General features: G+C 35.3%; 1 non-coding gene across 1 annotated transcript; it reads right to left on the bottom strand.

The window, feature by feature from the left end:
* Positions 1-3385: 3385 nt before the first annotated feature.
* Positions 3386-3492, bottom strand: LOC118889300. Its single transcript, XR_005018449.1, has one exon. It is a non-coding gene; the product is annotated as a U6 spliceosomal RNA (small nuclear RNA).
* Between the last annotated feature and the right edge of the window lie 13927 nt (positions 3493-17419).

The raw sequence follows: 17419 nt of genomic DNA, 5'->3' as shown, positions 1-17419 counted from the left end.
GAGAATTCTGAATGTTAGAGAGCAAGCCTTTTTGCTTAGTCATTTTGGTAGATTAATCAATTTCATTTATATGTTTTTTTTTCATATATGTGTTAGGCACCTACAGACAAAACTTACGATTGCAGGCAAATGATTTTCAGAGTTAATATTTACCTACTCACTATTAGATATGGTTATCAAAACAACCCTTAAAAACTTTAAAACTCTCTCAACATTACAATAATTGTTCATATTTTTTTGCAACTTTTATTCCTTTGAATTTTTGTCCAATGAAATGATCAAGATGTCAGGGTTTAAACTATTTCTATGTCTGGCCTCTTGGGAACCTACAGCAACTATTTCAGGTCATCACATGTTATTCGACGACTCATTTTTTCACTGTACTACAACAAACTCCAGGGAATAAAAGGAATAATGTAAATACCAAAGGTCCTTAAACTGGAACTGTCAAGGAGAAAACATAAAATAACCTTTCAACAAGCATGTGTTAAACTAAGTACAACACATTAAGAGAAAATTAGACTGTGCCATTCCACGGGTCTCTTTCTACTCTTGAGCCTATAAATATAGACTGATTACCTCTTTGGTATTCCTTGGAATTCTCCCATTAATGTAAACGACAGATTAGATATTTGAATAAAAACCAGAACAGAAGACTTATGCATTTTAGAAGGATGTACAACTATAAGCGTTGAAGTTAAAAAACAAAAAGAATTTAACCAGAAATTGTGTCACCAGACTATTCCAACTTAACAAAGTCAACTTGTTTTGAGGTTAATTTATCTAATATTTATAAGAAGGAATATTTTTGTACCTATATCACATATATACAACCTTTTAAACTGGCTAACCACAGATGTATTAAATAATACAGAATATTTGCTGCTGAATATATAAGCTTTTCTCATAATTATGCCACTAGATTATTTATAATACATCTATGTTGAAGAAAATGTTAATGTAATATTTAGAAAGCCACTAGTTTGCTTGTTTTGTAGGCACAATGTAGGAGCAAAAGGCAGCAACTGGCACAGTGCCTCCTATGTTTAGCTGTAATCAGACTAAGTGTAGTTACATATTTTTCTAAAGTTTAGATAAGTATGATTTTGCATTCAGGGTCCATTGTGAACGGAGTATGAAACTGTAAAATAGGATCTAAGATCTACCACCTTCTAAGACCTCAGTAATGAATAGAGAGTATCAAGAAGATTATCTGGTAGACAGCAGAGTTTAAAGTCAGAAAACATGGGTTCTAGAACCACCACTGCTTTTAATACACATTTGACTTTAGGCAAAATACTCCCTCATAACTTAATCACACATCTGTTAAGTGGGTATAATAACTGTCCCACTACTGCGGGGCTCAAATGAAATAATAGACGTAATTTTTTAAGGATAAGACACCATGTAATTAATATAAAGTATCTCATTGTGCTGTACATTTTGACTTAAGAACATTGATCAGCCTTGAGTACTTATCACAAATATATTATTTCAAATTTTTCGATTTAGGATTTGGGAAAATATGGGCAGAAACACAGTGAGAAACTTGTTTGAAGTGAGAAAGCAGATAAGAAAAAGCGGTGTTAGAAGACACATTTTTCCTTTTTTTCCTGCCTACTGCAGACTTAGAGAAAAATAAATTCTTGAAAACGTCTCACTGTAAAAACAAAAAAAAGTCACTACGAGTTCAGCAGTTTCCCTAAAAAGTTTGTTGTTAACAGGAGAAATGGTGGCTCTTGGAGTGTTTCAAATTCTAAATGTTGCCATAGAAACACAGCTTCAGACACTGGATAGAGTGAACCATACGCCACTTTTTTTTTTTTTTTTTTCTGGTAAGTATTTTCTTAGGAGTATATCTTGGAAAAACTAGACTATGAAATAGGTGGAAAGACACATTATGAAGCCCTTTGTTGGGTCATGATTGCAGAGCCTGGACCTTGTTTAACCCACAAACACATTTGTTCATGTGTTAAAAGGTGTCTGTGCACTGCCCTGAGGAACTACTGTCGGGAAAAACACAACTACTGAGAACAGAGCTATTCTCGCTACTGCCCATAGCAAGCTGGGAGTTCAAAAACTTATCAAATATAGCCTTGAAGCAGCCAGAGGCTAATGTGTTTTCTTTTTTTTTTTAAATGAAAGCTTCTTTATTTATTTATTTATTTATTTTTGGCTGTGTTGGGTCTTCGTTTCTGTGCGAGGGCTTTCTCTAGTTGCGGCGAGCGGGGGCCACTCTTCATCGCGGTGTGCGGGCCTCTCACTGTCGCGGCCTCTCTTGTTGTGGACCGCAGGCTCAGTAGTTGTGGCTCATGGGCTTAGTTGCTCCGCGGCATGTGGGATCCTCCCAGACCAGGGCTCGAACCCGTGTTCCCTGCATTGGGAGGCAGATTCTCAACCACTGCGCCACCAGGGAAGCCCTAATGTGTTTTCTTATTAGAATGTATTATAGGGCTTCCCTGGTGGCGCAGTGGTTAAGAATCCGCCTGCCAATGCAGGGGACACAGGTTCGAGCCCTGGTCCAGGAGGATCCCACATGCCACAGAGCTGCTGGGCCCGTGCACCACAACTACTGAGCCTGCGTGCCACAAGTACTGAAGCCCGCGCACCTGGAGCCTGTGCTCCTCGCATACCGCAATGAAGAGTGACCTCCGCTCTCTGCAGCTAGAGAAAACCCGCGCACAACAACGAAGACCCAACGCAGCCAAAAATAAATAAGTAAATAAAATAAATTTATTAAAAAAAGAATATATTGTAATATAATGTATTATTAATGTAAGTATTTTGAGAGATCTGGAGACAGAAAATTTTGGTTATAGAAGTAGAAGGTTTGAGACTCCTTTTGGTCTTTGTGGCAAAAAAATTTCCAATGTTTTAAGATATCACATTATTTCCATTGCTTATAAACAATATATAGCATATACAATTTGAGAAACAGAAGGTAAAGAATATAAAGATCCCAAGTGATTTTAATGCTTATATATAACGACTTTTAAACTTCTGTATATTTTCACATAGCTGAAATAGAAAATGTATCATTTTATAGCCATATTTTTCTATTTAATATTGAGAGTTTTCACTGAAAATAAAACCTCACATTGCCATATGATGCCAGATAGTCTATAATAAGAATAGTAGAATTCAAGAATATCAAATGCCAAATGATTAATGTGTTTCTCCTTTTCTGAATTTATTTGCATGTCCTTCATTAAGGATGGAGATCCTGAAAAGAGGCAGTGGCCAAGAGGCTTTCTTGAGTTTATATGAAGGAAAAGTTGAGTTGTAACAACCTTAGATTTCTTAATGTTGCTTTCAAAATCTTGGTTTCTTTAGCTTAATATCACATATGTCATTTTTTTTTTTTTTTTTGCAGTCCAAAGGTCTTGAAAACATGGATTGCTTCATGAATTTGTGTGTCATTCTTGCGCAGGGGCCATGCTAAGTGTCTCTGTATCATTTCAATTTTAGTATATGTGCTGCTGAAGCGAGTGCTCATATTTGTCAAATTTATCAATCATATATTTTCCATCAAATCCATTAAAATAGTCATAGGAATATAAAGATACAAATGAAGTTTAAAATAAAAATTTGAATAATGTAGTGAAATAATTTACCTCTTAGTGTTTTTGTTTTCTTGGAATTTACTATTTAGTATAAGGTTTACCCCAAACTGAAGTTAATTTCTCATTAATTCAGGTCACTAAAGTCAGATTCAGTGAGTTATTACCTTAGGCCCATTATAGTTCTTTGGCAACCTAAAGAGTTAATATAGCTTTCAAGTTTGTCTACTTGACAACTGGGAAAGAGCTTTTGCCCTTAGAATATCTGACTCACTAATGGAGAATCATAGAATTTTTAAAGCCCAATTATGCATGGGGAAGCAGCACTTTAAATCCTGATGATCTTAAGGATGCAATCAGATAAGTCTTCTGATCCATATTAATCTTGTTATAGCTAAATGAAGATAACCTTCCTTCATAGCTATGCTGTTCATGTTTCATTTAATAATGAAAATTTAAGGCAGGAAACACTGACCAAACAATCTAGTTAAGAATAGCAAATTGTAACACAGTCTAATAATCTCAATTTCTGCATATTACCTTTAATACATATGTGTACATATGGCTGCCATTTTTCCAAAGTCATATTTGAAAATCCACAGAATACGTGTATGCACCTCAATTTGAGGCTGTTTGTACATGTTGTGAATATTGTTAACGTCGATATTAGCTGTAGCTATTTAAAACTATGTATGTAATTATAGTATTTCATTTAATCTTTGTATCAAAGCTGTTATCCCCATTTTAAAGGTGAGAAATATTCATTTTACAGGAAAGCTAAGTAAATTGCCCAAGGTCATATAGCTAGCATATTCCTTTAAAAATTATTTTGTATAAATAAATGCTTATGCGTGAAGTTACTTAATCCAAAATATAAAATGGAATTGAAATTTTTAAGTGATTTTATCCAAGTGATGTGAAATATTATTTTACAGTGTATTTCAGATAAATTTAATTCTGTAGTCCAAGTTACTCTACTTTTAAGATTTAACACTTCTCTCTTATAAAGGTAAATGCTCCCAAAGAGTTTTTTTTTCTTGTTTCTTGTTTGCCTATGTCTAACAGAATCCTGACATTTTCATTTCTGTACTTTAGAAAGGAAAAGATAAGTGTTTGGGTACTGTCATTGCTCATTTTCTATGAACAGGCTCTATGACAAGTGCATATTAGACTCATTCTCAAGTATGTTGCAAGAGAATGCAACTGTCTATACAAATCTTCCTTGACTTACAATGGTGTTATGTGCCCAAACCCATAGTAAGTTGAGAATATCGTAAGTCAAAAATGCATTTAATACACCTAACCTACTAATACACCTAACCATAGCTTAGCCTAGCCCACTTTAAACGTGCTCAGAACACTTACATTAGCCTACAGATGGGCAAAATCATCTAACACAAAGCCTATTTTATAATAAGGTGTTGAATACCTCATGTAATTTATTGACTACTGTACTGAAAGTGAAAAACAGACTGGTTGTAAGTGTATCGGTTGTTTACCTTTGTGATCACATGGCTGACTGGGAGCTGCAGCTTGCCCAGCATCACGAGAGAGTATCATACTATATTCTGCTAGCCCAGGAAAAGATTAAAAGTCAAAATTTGAAGTATGGTTTCACTGAATTTGTACCACTTTTGCACCATCAGTAAAGTTGAAAAAAATCGTTAAGTTGAACCATTGTAAGTTGAGGACTGTCTGCACTTTTAGAGAAGAGACGGTAATAGTATCTGCATATTTTTTTACTTTCCAATGAACTGTCAACTATGAACAATGGTAATGCCTGAGCGCAATACTGTGCATGCCAAATTCTTAAAAATATGGTTCCTGTCAATAATGTCAATGACTAGCATTTAATAATTCTAATGATCAAAGAAATATTCTAAAAGTTTTATGGTATTTCAAAAGATCTACACATTATGGAGTGTGACATAATTTCTAAGCCATCACAGATCAGCTTAACAACTGCAGAAATAAATACCATATTGTTGTAAGACGTCAATCACAATGGAAATGTAAAAATAACTGAATTAACAGTTAAAGTCAAATCCAAAGCAGTCTAAATGCTACAAACCCAAATCTTTTGAATTTTCAGTCTATTGATTAAAAAGTGCAAGATACCAGTAATGCAGCAAAATGCTCATTTTAATATTTGTTACTGAGATTAACAATAATTTTTATGTAATTTGGGGATTGGGCATCTGGGATCTGAAAACAAGGCATATAATTATATTTACATATAATTGCTTTTGTCATTTTAATTAGATTTTCACTTAAATTTATCTGAAATTGATGAAATTTATGTCAAGAACCATTCATATATTTCAGTAAAGAAAGCACTCTAGAATTTTTTCCGTCTGTGAATACCAGTGGGCATACATGAATATTTAAATGTAAATCTTCAGCTTGATTTCCCCCATGGTGTGTTAAGAACTGTATAGAAACAGTTTCACAAAGTGGAAGATATTGGATATGTCCTAATTAAAATCATTGACCAAAAAATATCAAATAAAGGCCATAAGTCCGATGATGAGGCTAGTCCATGGTTTACATGGCATGCCACCATGCATATATATATATAACCAAGAATAGATAATTCACTGAATGCATCCAGTAAGTTTATTTATTTTTTTTACATCTTTATTGGAGTATAATTGCTTTAAAATGGTGTGTTAGTTTCTGCTTGATAACAAAGTGAATCAGCTATATATATACATATATCCCCATATCTCCTCCCTCTTGTGTCTCCCTCCCACCCTCCCTATCCCACCCCTCAAGGCGGTCACAAAGCACCGAGCTGATCTCCCTGTGCTACACAGCTGCTTCCCACTATCTATTTCACATTTGGTAGTGTATATATGTCAATGCTACTCTCTCACTTCATCCCAGCTTACCCTTCCCCCTCCCCGTGTCTTCAAGTCCATTCTCTACTTCTGCGTCTTTATTCCTGTCCTGCCCCTAGGTTTATCAGAACCATAATTTTTTTAGATTCCATATATGTGTGTTAGCATACGGTATTTGTTTTTCTCTTTCTGACTGCATCCAATAACTTTAAATAGGAATACATTTTAAGTCCATTCTTTATTCAGGTCTGTTCTCCAGTTAAACTCATACATTAATTATAAAAAACAGACTACTTTTGTGTAAGAGAAGAATATTTTGGTCCTGAATACATTTTATTCAGGCTAAGTGCCTAAAAGCAAACACATGGCCAACTCATAATAACAGTCTGTGGGTTTGCTTACAGGGGTATTAATCATCGATCTGCCACAAATGTATATATTTAATGAGAAATTTAATATACTGCATAAATTTCAGTTTTGGTCAATACAGAGTCATTATACACAGTGAATCCACATTGTTAGATTAGTAAACACCATAAGATGTGTTATTTATTGCATGCTAGGCTGAGAAGAAAAATATCAATTCTCTTTTAACTGTACAACTGTTTAACTGCTTATTTCGGGGTAAGTATGCACTGCTTTGGGGCAAAGGTCAGTACGATATTTACATAATTAATAAAGACCAAACACAAAAGAATGATTTCTGAGCATAAAAATGGAAAACTTTATGCCATAAATTGCTAAAGGAGCTATCTCAGCTTTGCCGTGTACAAGCTGTATATCTTGGGCCAGTTATTTAACTTCTATGTGATTATTTCCTTATCTTTTAAATAGGGATAGTAGCAAAACTTATCATAAAAGGTTGTTGGAAGAGATAGTAAAAAATGCATGTAATACTCTTAGAATGATTCTGAGCATACAGTAAATGTTCAATGAACGTGAGCTGTTATCAGTGCACAACACTCCTAGTTTATTGCACAAAAGTATTCTTTCAACTCATTGCTTAAAGGGTAGAAATGTATGTATTCATCAATAACATAGTTAACTATATCTTTTCAAAAGTACTACTCAAAAGTAAATGCTAACTAAAAGTCTCTTTAAAAAACTGTTTGACTTGGTTCCCAGTACGCAGAGAAGAAATGAAAGTTGCATGGAAAATTTTGTAGCTCAGAGGTTCAACTAATTCATCTTTAGGTTAGGAGAGTCTGGAAATAACCAATTATTGTTATGCCAAGGTCACCATTTATTTTTTCTCTGCAAAGAAAACTTTAAAGAGAAAAGATATAATCTTGTTTGGCAAGTACTGAATGGGAAGAGTTGAAACCAGCGTTTTTTTAAAATTGAAGTATAGTTGACTTGCAATATTATATTAGTTTGAAATCGGCATTCTTAGTGAGCTTAATTTGTTCAATGGCGTGGCTCATACTGGCTTACCTGATGATGATTATGCTCAATTAAATGACTCATAATTCATCTGATCATCAAAATTCTAATTAATAGACAAAGTGGGCTTAGTAATGGTTTGGGCCCTATTACATAAATCACCAGGGAATTAGGCTTTATGTTTTTCTACTCCAATAAAAGAGCTCTAATATACCAACCTGCTCATCAAATTAAAGTAATATTTCACATGCTGAGAGAACTCTAATTTATTACCAGAAAATTATTTATGTGTAAATATAATTCTTAGCTTAATTTGAAAGATTAAAAACCACCGTATGATTGCTATCCTTTTTATCAGTTTTTACGTTGACATCTTACCTATTAAAATGCGCTTTATAAAATAAAAAAAGCTGTTGAAAGGAAATGGAGTGAAAAAAGGCTCTTTTATATATCAAAAATTGACACAAATATAGAAAATATAGTATAACACAAGCATAACACAAGCATCTTTACTTTTGACCTCTCTAAGTCATTTGAAAGAAAATATCTCTGCATGCCCTGTACATCAGCAGTACCACTACCCTTCAAAAATTACTTGGTTTAGAAAATAGCCTGAACTATATCATATATATGTATATGTTTTATTGAAGTAGAAGTTAATTTTTGGTCTAAAGTATGTAACTTTACTTGAAATAGCTAAATGATTCCAAAGAACTATTGTGACTGTATAATCTCCCTTCCATTTTGAATTTTAGATCCTCCCAAGCAGAACGGTTATAAGAGCATCTTTATGAAATATTATAGACAAAGAAAAATCATTCCTGGTACCCATTTTTATGATTATATTACTGTTTCAATGGTTATGAGATATGCACTTTGCACCTACACAGTAGAATGACACTGGATTTAGAGTATTTGCAAGAAAGAAGTGTATGGAGTGGAATTTACTTATTGGGGCACATGCTATAAAACCTACTTTTACTCCTTCTATCTATGCCTTTTCGGGTTCTGCACCCACCTATCTTAAATTTAAATCTAGCCATAAATACACATCTTTTAAATAATTATAGAACTTTGGTCCTTCAGGGGATGGATTCCCTCACAGAATTTCTGAGAGCTAAATAAAAATTTAAAAATTTTTAAAAAATGTGTGGGTGAGGTGAAAAAGTATATCAGAGTACCTGACATTTTGAATTAGATGATTAGTGATTAACTTCAGGTATTCTCAAAACGTGTTCACAAAGTACCTTCAAACCTATTGTGTAAGGCTCTTGCTAAGAGAATTTATTTTACTCTAAAAGGAGCATAGATCAGGCATCTATGTTAGGAGGATAAACCCATTATCAGTCTCATTCTGGAAACATAAGGCAATATCTTGTACAAAGGAAAAAGTACTGAGAAGGAAAAAAATCATAGGACTTGTCATTGAGAGTCTATTATATTGATATTAAAACCCTTCCATTATTTACTATGTTTACTAAATCTAATGTATGTTTGTATTCTGGATATATGCATATATTGCTCTTCAGTATCAGTGAAGCAGAAGTTTTAGTATGTCCTCTCTCTTCCAAGACATGGGCAGATATAGGTGATATGTTTTACTAGAGGAAAGTAAATTTTGCCATACATAAGAAGAAAGTATGTAAATGAATTTAGCTAAAATTATTGGAATGCAAGCATTTAAAAAGTTTGTGGATTTCTAGAAATGTTTAAACACCCCATAATATGTCATTGCCTATCAGTAAAGGTCATGTGTCTGGCTCATAATCAGGACACACACTCTGACTTCTTCCATAGCTGCCTTGGGTCTGTGACACACATTTGGAAGAGAGTCTGTGTGCAATCTGTGGTCACAACACTGAGAAAAGCTAATTGGGTCCAATTTGGTTACTTGGCTTCTTAGAAATTAATGCTGCATTCGACTTCAATGCCATCTAGTTCCACAGCTCCAGTTTCACCTTCAGTTGCCTCAACATATAATAAATAACATAAATATTCTCGTAAGGTTTCCAAAGTCCAAATTAGTCCTTTTTTCATTTAGTTTAGACTCCTCAAAATACAAGTCAGTATATATTTTATAGTATCAATATATCTTTTATAGGACACTGGAAGGAAAGAGTAAGCTTTGAGTGTTGGACTGAGGAATAAAAAAATAAGTTAGCGTCCTAGCATAGATGCCTGATCTTTGCTCCTTTTAGATTAATTCAATAATTCAATTGTTTATGCCAGATTACAAATAGGTTCAGTAACTAATACTAAAAAAAAAATGAGACACAACTAAAGAAATCCTCTTCTCCAAAATTTACTTGTCTTATTCTCAAGGTCTCAGGAAAGCAAAGACAGAAACCAAGTATCCTTTCACAGAGAGCAGAATTAAAGTCATGTGTAAATAATTGGTTTTTTTTTGCTGCAAAAAGCTTTATTGTTTCCATTTGGTCCAAGGCTTGGGAGAGCGCTCCAGGGTGGTTAAAAAGCTGCCTAGTGGCTGCAGAGAGGGGCTTCAGGCAGAAGCCCTGACACCAGGGGGGCTCCTCAAAGGCCTCTGGGCTCTGGAGGCTCCTAGTTATGCTTGAGGATGAGCTTTTCAATGAGATACTGGCCGAGCCCAGCCTGGGACCAGCAGCCTGTGGAGGTTAGTCAGGTGGTCGCCATCTGCTTGATGATTTTCAGCTGCTCCTGCAGGAAGCGGCTCTCCAGGAAGTCACAGGGGTGCGTGTCTGCGCCGGCAGAACCCAGGGCCTGCGGGTCCGCAGGGGCCTGGCTCAGGTTCTTCTCCATGAGAATAGCGACTTCCATAGCGTCCTGGATTTTACCCCACTCATCTTGGGACGGCTTCTGCACGTCCTGGAAGAAGGTAGTGTCGCGGCACTGGTTTTGCATCTTCAAGAGGCTGTCAGTATCCTCATGCCTCTCCTTGGACAATTCACAGAAAAAGTGGCCCATGCCGTCCAGAGCCACATCCTCGCAGTGGAAATAGAAGCCCAGAGAGAAGTAGGTGTAGGAGGACCCAGATGCAGGTTGACCAGGAGGTTGGCGGCGGCCTCCACCTCAGCGGAATAATTCTGAGGAATCTGGGAGCTCGTGGTTGATCAGTAATAAGGAGTTAAGCTCAAAAAATGATGTTGGCTGGTCCCAAAAGCTGAGGATGGCTGAGTGGCTGTTTCCAAAAGCTGCGACTGGAAAAAAGGGTTGGAGGATGGTTGAGGCTGGAACAAGGGGCGTCCCTGGGTCTGTTCTGTCCAAACACCATTGAAGCAAAAGACAGATCTGGGGGACGGCTGAATGCACTGCTGTAAGCAATAGTTTATTGTTGTTCTCTAGGGATCTTTTATTGTTAAAAAGCAACAGATTCTATAAATGATAGTATTATTTTCAGATTAGCTCATAATCTACTGTTTAGAATTGTTGCATACAACCACAAATCAAAAACATACAATAGATTCACAAAACCAAAAAGAAGAGAACATAAGTGTAATAGAATTGTTGCTTACAAGTTTGAATATATTAAGCTCCCCAGAATGTGACATTGTTTTCCTCTATTTAGTAGAGCCCAGAGTTCGCTTAAAACTCAAGAAACAAATGATTAATAGTTCAATGATACCATGAATTATAAAAATGTAAAACTATTAAATTATTTTCATAATTATATAGTGATAACAAGTAATGATTGAAGTAACTAGCAAAGGTCTTGCTGTAACCTATTTTAATAATAGATATCATTGAATACTATAGAATGTTTGAAATCATTGCTCAAGATCAAATTAACAGTGCCCCATCATCTCACTTGTGTGTTCTGATATAATGTGATAGTCACATTGCTAAGAAATCGTGCATGATGCAAAAAAAAAATGTTTTCAAGGGAAAAAAAAAACTGGAGTTTCTAGTGAACAACATTATTGTTTCTCAAGGAATTTAGAGTATTTCCTAAACCCCATACTTTTCTTTTGTTTTTTACTTAGTCATCCTCAATTTATGTCCATTCTGAATTAATGAAGTTTGACTAAAAAAAGAGTTCAATGATTCCGATAGTCCACAGACTATATAGAATACTATAAATCCGAGCAGAAAATGAACGTATAATGCAAGGATGTTTTAAGGGAGCTCTATTATTTACATTACTGCTTCAGTTACTAAGTAACATTTTAAGTAAAAAAACAAACAGACAAAAAAACAACAACCAAAAAACCAGAAGACAGTAAAAGATTAGTCAGGAAAAGTGTAGGGAAGTAATTTACTTACTGTACATTTTCTGAAATATAAACTGTGCTTTAAAAATAAAGCTCTATTACAAATAATTTACCCAAGGCATTTGGTATCCAATACTATCCAATATTGCTATTCATTGAACCTAAGGTATTATCAAACTCCTTCAAAACATTTTAAAATTTGCCTGTACAATGGATTATAGTTTAAAAAAAAATAATAGTTATGTGTATGTGTTAGAAAAAATAAAGCTCTAATGTAAATGACCTTAAAAATCAAGTCTACTAGAAGGAAGAAGAAACACAGTGTGTTCAATATTGATGTAAATAACCAAACACAAATCTCATATCTTGAATTGCCTCATGTTATTACAAAACCTAAAATGTAATTTTTGCTCAGAATTCAAGTTTTCTACTCATCCTACATAATATGGCACCTTGGTAACACTAATATGGTAAAACTAGATAATCGTAAAGAGAAATAAGATGACTGTTAGAAAGGTTGTTCTCTGAATAAACTTTAGAAAAACTATTTCTTAGATACTCAGTTTGCTTTTCATTTCAATTTCTCTAGAAAATTATGTTAGTGACTATTACATTTTATTATTTTTAGCAACATTCCTCACAACTATCTTTGAAGGTTGGTTAGTATGACTTACTCCATTTCTGCAGAGACAGCTGAAGCAAAGAGAGCAAGCTCAGAACAGAATTGAGCTCAATACTCACAACTGTAGCTTGTGTTTTCAATCTGCTGCTTAGTCTCTAGGTCATTAGATCTTATTTCTAATGTTTCCCCTGCCTTAGTATATTTAATTGATAACTGAACATGTTGCTTTGCCTACTATCACTATGAACCTTTTGTCAGCAGCATGAAACAGGCAAACATATCTCCTTATAAACAGGTGTTAGTCCAAGAAATAATTAGGTTGTAAATGATAGGGATGGAAAAATGACAACTGTTACATCAGATAGATAAAGAATACATTTTAAGTAGAAAAATCTCTCTTAAAGAAAGGAGAAAATAATGTGTCATGGATACTAAAAAAAGAAAGGGACCTTTAGTTTCTTACAGGGTATATGTGCCAAGAAGAAAGGCATATCAAAAACTAAGCAAATATTTGAATTATATCTCAATAAGTCTGTTTAAAAATGAAACCACAAATTTACATGAAAATCAGCAAGAGGAAACAGAACACTTTTCAGCACTGTGGAAAACTCCAACTTAAGCTACGAATCAGCTTGAAGTACTTGGGTAAATTGAGATGACTTTCACAGCCAGTGGCAGCCATACAGGTGTATGTCAGATGGGAAGAGATATACCTGTCTAGTCTCCACCAATTTCATGATTTGCCTAATTTCTGGGATGTCTACCTGCTGCATAGGTTTGGTCTTTTGACATAAACCTCCTGTATGCCTGGACCTTAAATGCTGTCAGTATTCATAATGTGCCTAATCAGAGATTCTCCTGGTTGGTTACTAATTAGGACCTTAGTAAATTGCCTGCCTTGTCCCCTCCTGATCTCATGTGATTCTTCTTCCTAGAGAGTCCTACCTGCTGAGACAAAGATTCAACCTATCCTTCTGGCTCAATTGATAAAAATACATTCAAGGTAAGTTAACTTATTGTCTTCCTGTTTATCTTCTGGAGAAAGGCCAACCTAGTAAATAAATAATTAAAAGCAAACACAGGTTTGTTAGAAACACTTTTCCCTCACTCGGTGGTGGTTAAATTTGGAAGATAGCCTTGCTGTTTCAGAGATCTTAGCATCATATAAAACCAATTCACCAAAAGCACAAGCAAAACAAAAACTACAAGGAGATGGAAATGATTTTTTAAAAATGTGTGTTTGGTTTTTGTTGACTCGTCTGAGAGATTTGGATGAAAATTGCAAGCATAGATGTCAGCTGTTTTTGAGCCTCTTCTCGTCATATTTTCACTCTAAGCTTCACACAGAATGCAACTACGTATCTGCTATGGTCTGAATGTGTCCTGCGAAAATTCATAGTACTTTTTCATGTGAGTAGCCCCTCTTATACTTGGGACATTTACATTAAGTATCATGATTTTCCTGTTACTTATGCAAGTACTTTACAATAAAAGGCAATACTATTGTACACATTTTATTTTAGGTTGATTTTTCTCCCTAAATCCATGTGATTCCTCACTTATTCCCAAAACAAAATATAGTGTCTGATTTGTTGACAGTTTTTTTGAAAATTTCAAAAAGAATAAGAGGTGGTCTCCTTCTGGCAAGATTAGCATTATTTAATAGACTATGGGAGTTACTACTACTCACAGTTACTCCACTCAGCGACCAGCAAGCTACAGTGCAGGACACCCTATGCCAAACAACTAGCAAGACAGGAACACAACCCCACCCATTAGCAGAGCGGCTGCCTAAAATCATAATAAGGTCACAGACATCCCAAAACACACCACCGGACACGGTCCTGCCCACCAGAAAGACAAGATCCAGCCTCATCCACCCGAACACAGGCACTAGTCCCCTCCACCAGGAAGCCTACACAACCCACTGAAACAACCTTAGCCACTGGGGGCAGACACCAAAAACAACGGGAACTACGAACCTGCAGCCTGAGAAAAGGAGATCCCAAACACAGTAAGTTAAGCAAAATGAGAAGACAGAGAAACACACAGCAGATGAAGGAGCAAGGTAAAAACCCACCAGACCAAACAAATGAAGAGGAAATAGGCAGTCTACCTGAAAAAGAATTCAGAGTAATGATAGTAAAGATGATCCAAATTCTTGGAAATAGAATGGAGAAAATACAAGAAATGTTTAACAAGGACCTAGAAGAACTAAAGAGCAAACAATGATGAACAGCACAAAAAATGAAATTAAAAATTCTCTAGAAGGAATCAATAGCAGAATAACTGAGGCAGAAGAACGGATAAGTGACCTGGAAGATAAAATAGTGGAAATAACTACTGCCAAGCAGAATAAAGAAAAAAAAAATGAAACGAATTGAGGACAGCCTTAGAGACCTCTGGAACAACATTAAATGCACCAACATTCGAATTATAGGGGTCTCAGAAGAAGAGAAAAAGAAAGCATCTGAGAAAATATTTAAGAGATTATAGTTGAAAAGTTCCCTAATATGGGAAAGGAAATAGTTAATCAAGTCCAGGAAGTGCAGAGAGTCCCATTCAGGATAAATCCAAGGAGAAACACGCCAAGACACATATTAATCAAACTATCAAAAATTAAATACAAGAAAAATATTAAAAGCAGCAAGGGAAAACAACAAATAACATGCAAGGGATTCCCCATAAGGTTAAGAGCTGATCTTTCAGCAGAAACTCTGCAAGCCAGAAGGGAGTGGCAGGACATATTTAAAGTGATGAAAGGATGAAACCTACAACCAGGATTACGCAATCCAGCAAGGATCTCATTCAGATTCGACGGAGAAATTAAAACCTTTACAGACAAGCAGTAGCTAAGAGAATTCAGCACCACCAAACCAGCTTTACAACAAATGCTAAAGGAATTTCTCTAGGCAGGAAACACAAGAGGAGGAAAAGACCTACAATAACAAACCCAAAACAATTAAGAAAATGATAATAGGAACATACATATTGATAATTACCTTAAATGTAAATGGATTAAATGCTCCAACCAAAAGACACAGACTGGCTGAATGGATCCAAAAACAAGACCCGTATATATGCTGTCTACAAGAGACCCACTTCACACCTAGGGACACATACAGACCAAAAGTGAGGGGATGGAAAAAGATATTCCATGCAAATGGAAATCAAAAGAAAGCTGGAGTAGCAATTCTCACATCAGACAAAATAGACTTTAAAATAAAGACAAAGAGACAAGAGACAAAGAAGGACAATACATAATGATCAAGGGATCAATCCAAGAAGAAGATACAACAATTGTAAATATTAATGCACTCAACATAGGAGCACCTAAATACATAAGGCAAATGCTAACAGCCATAAACGGGGAAATTGAGAGTAACACAATCACAGTAGGGGACTTTAACACCCCACTTTCACCAATGGACAGATCATCCAAATTTAAAATAAATAAGGAAACACAAGCTTTAAATGATACAGTAAACAAGATGGACTTAATTGATATTTATAGTACATTACATCCAAAACAACAGAATACACTTTCATCTCAAGTGCTCATGGAACATTCTGCAAGATAGATCATATCTTGGGTCACAAGTCAAGCCTTGGTAAATTTAAGAAAATTGAAATCGTATCAAGCATCTTTTCTGACCACAATGCTATGAGACTATATATCAATTACAGGAAAAAAAAACTGTAAAAAATACAAACACATGGAGGCTAAACAATATGCTACTAAATAACCAAGAGATCACCAAAGAAATCAAAGAGGAAATTAAAAAATACCTAGAAACAAATGACAATGAAAACACGATGACCCAAAACCTAGGCGATGCAGCAAAAGCAATTCTAAGAGGGATGTTTATAGCAATACAATCCTACCTCAAGAAACAAGAAACATCTCAAATAAACAACCTAACCTTACACCTAAAGCAATTAGAGAAAGAAGAACAAAAAAACCCCAACGTTAGCAGAAGGAAAGAAATCATAAAGGTCAGACCAGAAATTAGTGAAAAAGAAATGAAGGAAACAGTAGCAAAGAGCAATAAACTAAAAGCTGGTTCTTTGAGAAGATAAACAAAATTGATAAACCATTAGCCAGACTCATCAAGAAAAAAAGGGGGAAAACTCAAATCAATAGAATTAGAAATGAAAAAGGAGAAGTAACAACTGACACTGCAGAAATACAAAGGATCATGAGAGATTACTACAAGCAACTATATGCCAATAAAATGGACAACCTGGAAGAAATGGACAAATTCTTAGAACAGCACAACCTTCCGAGACTGAACCAGGAAGAAATAGAAAATATAAACAGACCAATCACAAGCACTGAAATTGAGACTGTGATTAAAAATCTTCCAACAAACAAAAGCCCAGGACCAGATGGCTTCACAGGCAAATTCTATCAAACATTGAGAGAAGAGCTAACATCTATCCTTCTCAAACTCTTCCAAAATATAGCAGAGGGAAGAACACTCCCAAACTCATTCTACGAGGCCACCATCACCCTGATACCAAAACCAGACAAAGATGTCACAAGGAAAGAAAACTACAGGCGAATATCACTGATGAATATAGATGCAAAAATCCTCAACAAAATACTAGCAGATTGAATCCAACAGCACATTAAAAGGATCATACACCAGCCTTTCTCACCTTCTGAGGTGGCCTACACTGTCTGTGGAGCGTGTTTCTCTCTAAATAAATACACTTCTTACCTATCACTTTGTCTCTCACTGAATTCTTTCTGTGATGTGACATCAAGAACCTGAGCTTCATTAAGTTCTGAAACCAGGTGTGTGATCTTAGTTGGAAGACTGT

This window comes from Balaenoptera musculus, chromosome X (assembly GCF_009873245.2).
Source record: "Balaenoptera musculus isolate JJ_BM4_2016_0621 chromosome X, mBalMus1.pri.v3, whole genome shotgun sequence".
NCBI classification, from domain to species: domain Eukaryota; kingdom Metazoa; phylum Chordata; class Mammalia; order Artiodactyla; family Balaenopteridae; genus Balaenoptera; species Balaenoptera musculus.
Note: the sequence above shows the minus strand (reverse complement) of the source record. Positions and strands in the feature narration are given on the sequence as shown.